This window comes from Euphorbia lathyris, chromosome 9, assembly GCF_963576675.1.
Source record: "Euphorbia lathyris chromosome 9, ddEupLath1.1, whole genome shotgun sequence".
Taxonomy (NCBI): Eukaryota; Viridiplantae; Streptophyta; class Magnoliopsida; order Malpighiales; family Euphorbiaceae; genus Euphorbia; species Euphorbia lathyris.
This window is the reverse complement of record NC_088918.1, coordinates 1,289,201-1,293,792: the sequence shown is the minus strand read 5'-3', so window position 1 is coordinate 1,293,792 and position 4,592 is coordinate 1,289,201. Positions and strand designations below refer to the sequence as shown.

General features: G+C 33.4%; 1 long non-coding RNA gene across 3 annotated transcripts; it reads left to right on the top strand.

The window, feature by feature from the left end:
• The first annotated feature begins 360 nt into the window (after nt 1-360).
• On the top strand, nt 361-3,778 carry LOC136207180 (uncharacterized). 3 transcript variants are annotated; one of them, XR_010676606.1, is made up of 9 exons: nt 361-661; nt 941-1,043; nt 1,137-1,260; nt 1,472-1,549; nt 1,861-1,921; nt 2,168-2,236; nt 2,388-2,589; nt 3,203-3,265; nt 3,364-3,778. It is a non-coding gene; the product is annotated as an uncharacterized lncRNA (long non-coding RNA). The 3 variants fall into 3 exon arrangements; XR_010676604.1 differs by having other exon boundaries at nt 941-1,260; XR_010676605.1 differs by having other exon boundaries at nt 938-1,260.
• The last annotated feature ends 814 nt before the right edge of the window (nt 3,779-4,592 follow it).

The following is a 4,592-nucleotide window of genomic DNA, read 5'->3' as shown; positions in this document are numbered from 1 at the left end:
ATGTAATTCATAATAAATACGCGACTCAACCAATTTTTAATCTCGAAGATAAATTCTTCTCTTTCTTTCCATAGAATCTTGCGAATAGGTTCGAGTTCAGCCGTCCAAGATTAATTTCCAAAAATTAATACTTTGTTGTCTGCTTGCTTCTCGTATGACTGGTGAGAAGAAACTTGATTTTAAATATATAAAAGAAAACTCGATTTTACATATACAAAAGTAAGAAAAATAATAATTTCTTAGCTTTATGTTATTATTATATGACTTGAATTATAGTTAATAATATATTGGTTTTACTATTTAATATTTATTATTTTTAAAATCGTATTAGATTTAAATATAAAAAAAAAAAAAGTGTACAGCGCCTGGGCCTCCAAAATGCTGGAGACCTGATCTCCATGAAATAGCCACCTCTATAGAATCCACCGAAGAAATCAAATCCAGTCTACCGATCAAAAAGAGACGAAATCCACCTTTGAGTTTCATCGACAATGGAGTGAGCACGAGTCTGGTTAGCGAAGAATAAATGGGAGGTCTGAACGCGAGATGAGTTTCAGTTTGGTCGCACAATCTGGACGACTAAATAGCTGTGTTGATGGCTTCGGTTTACTTTCTTTTCTAAGTTCTCGCAGATACCGATTACTTTAGGAGTAACTGCTAGGTATGCTCAATTTTTAATTTCCGGTTCCACGTTGTGATTGTTTAGTTCATATCGATCATGGTTTTTATAATTTGAATGTCGTTGATTTGTCTAATTCTTCTACCTGCAAGAGGTAATTCCCTAATTTTTAAAACAGTTCATTAATCTTTGCAATTATATTTCTAGAATTCTAGTCCAAAAATCGTTATTCTGAGGACTATAATGTGTCTGATCGATATATTGGAAATGGAAATTATGCATTCATGCCATATTTTAACTCCAAGGTTCCATTTCCAGCAGTTGTTTTAGAGAAAAAAGCAGCAATAAGAGTGAGAATAATCATTTGATGATGAAAAAACAAAGTACGGGTGGACAGAGCTTATGAGCGCAGAGCACAATTCAAGTTGGATCATTCCATATACTTATTAATTATGGTATTTTCTGATTCTGTTGGTGGTTTTTTTTTTTTTATCTGTGTCTGTTTTTCCTCTTCCAGATACACACTCTTTTGAATGCTAAAGTGGAATTGGAGAAAGACTCTCTATTGCAAAGGAAAAGTCCATTGAACTGTGAGTGGAATTCAAGCTAACAGGGAAAGAATTTCTAAATTACTTCATGAGGTTAGTTTCATATTAATTGACAATACAAATATTTATGTTGAGAAATGTGTTTGATATATTTCCAAAAGTAGTTGTTGATGCATTATTCCCTGCCATGTGAAAATTGCAGCCACTAATGCTTGTAACGGCCTTGAATTTTATAGCCATTGAACTGTATGTTGTTTGCTCATTCCACTACTTATTCTTGTGTTATTGACTGGATCCTTGTCAGGGTATTGAGGGTATGTTATCAATCTCTGTTGAGGCCCGATATTCTTCGAGTGATGATATGGAGATTGTTACTTATGAGGTAAAGCTGATAAATAACTCAAACTCAAACTCAGAATGGGTTTCTAGTAAAAATGGTTCTTTTTTGTGCTCTTAATTTTATGGGTTCATTTGTCTAGTAGAGTTTGACAATTGACATCAATTATAAGCTTTTAATGTGTTTAGTAAGTGTTATGTTCTGTGTTTCGATTCTGATTTGCTTAATTAGTCTGAGATGTTTGGGTTAGATGCATTAAATAGGTTAGGATAATCTGATTCCTGCTTTAAATAAATGTAACGTTTTCATTATTCTGCGATTTTTACTTATCTGGTCAATGTTTCATGGATTTGCAGGCACACTGAACTACAAAAAGGGTTTCCAGACAGCCCCAAAAATGATATTTCATTCATAAAGGTCAAACAATTTTCTGCTTTGTTACTTCAAATCAGTTTTTGACATCTTTTTTATTCAATAGTAGTTTGGATTAGAACCTTGGTTGAATTATTTCTACTCTGTTGCTAAAGTCCCAGCCTTTCAGTCTTGCTCGGTTTGTTATTAGCTGTACTTTTAATAAAAGTTTTGCACTTTGTAATTGAGTGGTTGCTAATAGAATCTATTGGGGGTATTTTTTTTATACGTTGTTGATTTCTTGCTATACAGATTGACCAAATGGTAAGGTGTTGGTGTGCTTCCACCATCAATTGTGAAGCTACCTCACCTTAAGATACTGTAAGAATGTTTCCAACTATTATCATTTTTACTTTTAACACCAAGAAGTTGGACTTGCACCTTTATTAGTTTCAGTTCAAATTTGCAGTGACCGTTATTAGTTTAATTATGCTTTATGACTATTCATTACTGAATCTATTCTGCACTGCAGGCAGTTGATATAAAACCTCTTGGAGCCGTCGAGGGGGTCATGTAGATGGAGCAAGTGAAAATGCAAAGTTCTCTAATGATTTTCTGGTTACTATATGATACTGGAAAACGAACTGAAATTGAGAATGCGGCAGCTGTTGATAACATGAGACAAGGAAATGGTGTATTAAGCAATTTAAATGGCAATGCATGCTTAAACACAGGTAAGAAATATCTAACTTTAGATGGATCAATGGATTGGATTAGATATAGCTTTTGGAAATGTTATGGATAGAGATTAGTTGCATGCTAATTTAACAGGTTAGCGCTTACACTTTGGCCTATGTGTTGTCATCTTTTAGTAGGCATTTCGAGTCACCATGGTCATGACCTTGATGTTATCTCTCAACTGCCTGAAAACTCAAATCCATGGAATACTCTTAAAATTAAATCGGTTATATAATGCTATACTCTCTGCATTTTTAGTGTTTTGGGGCTCCGTACCAGCCACCATTCCATAATGGTATGGTTCGGAATGATTTTAATTAATAGTTTCTTTCATCTTAATATCATCAAAGCTAGCTAGTTTATCCAAGTGTAGTGTAAATGGAATGAAACTTGTATTAAAGGTTGGAGGGGTTACTGCAGGTTCCATTAAAGGTTCTTTCCTTTTTAAGAACATTTACAAAAAGGTTCTTTTCGTTTCAGTTTCAGTATCTACATCTTCTGTTTTAGTTTCAGTTTCTATATCTGTTTCGGTTTTAATTTCCATATAACATAATGTGATACAAGCCAATTGCTAGTATGTTGATTGTTGATCCATCTCTGACTTTGCAGTGGATCCCTGAGCTAAAACATTATGCTCCAATGTGCCAATTGTGCTTGTAGGCACCAAGCTTGGTGAGTAATTTTGTATATATATCTATCATGATATTCGAATAAAAATTAGGCCCTGATTTGTATGATGATTGTTTTAATAAAATTATGTTGAACCGCAGGTAGCAGACCAAGCTGGTTGTTGGATCCCCTAAAGGATACTCTGGAAACTATTTGGACCGAAGATATTAATGATCTTCTTTTAGGGGTCGGAAACTAAAGTTTGAACTGAAGATATTGAACAATTGCTGGAGGCAAATGGAGTGGTCGAGGGAGTCATATAGATGGAGCAAGTGAAGATGCAAAGTTTTCTAGTTGTTTCAGGAACTTGGTGGAAATTTACTCGTGGTAAACAGACAATATAAGGTTGATTAATGATTATGTTGATAGTTTTGAACATATCATCAAAACTTTAATCACATTATGTTTTTTTGGATTTTGTTAATTTTAGTTTTAATTATGACAACATTAGTGCCAAGATGAGGTTAATTGTAGTGATATTTTTTTTTTCAATGAAATGATGTAGCTTTTATCTTCTTTTTGCTGCAAAATAAGTGAAATTGCAATACTAATTAGAAATTTACCGACAGAAAATATTCTGCTTAAAATTATAAAAATGATATAAATATTTCAGCGACAATTTTACTGACGGAATAAAATGGTTTACGACAGATTTTCCGTAGGTAAATGTATTCTTGTTAGTGTATAAACCTGTTGTAGAGGCGGTTTAAACCGCTGGTAGAGAAGTGTCCTATTAAAAACCCTACCCCACCGCCCTAAGAAAACCGTCGGTACCGGTAGCAACGGCAGCATTAACAACACATTTGCGACGGTTTCAAAAGGCGTCGCTAATATTTGTAGCGACGGTTTTAACCGTCGCTAAAGCAGAAATTTTTTGTCGGTAAAGGATTTTTTTTTTGTAGTGAGTAAATTGAAAGACTATGAACTTGTTTTTTGGGTGCATATATGATGTGATTGAAGCAACAAATGCAATAGTTGCAAGTATTACACATAACAACAAAATGATCACAACTTTTCTCAAGAAGTGATTCCCTCTAGCTTGAGATGCAACTAGAGATCCTATTTAGAAGCAAAGAACATATCAGTAAATGAGACCACATGATAAGAAGCAACATAAATAAACACAATTTAATACAAAAAGCACATTGTATACTATTAAGGTTGTAAAAGACGTTAGGTGCTAGTCGGGCGGACAAGACCCTTGGAAATTAATCGGGGATTAGTCATATTTGCATTTTTTATATTTTTTTATTAAATAAAATATTATATAAATATAATTAAAACATGAATTATACTATGTAAAAATAATAATAGAAAATATTTGGGATAG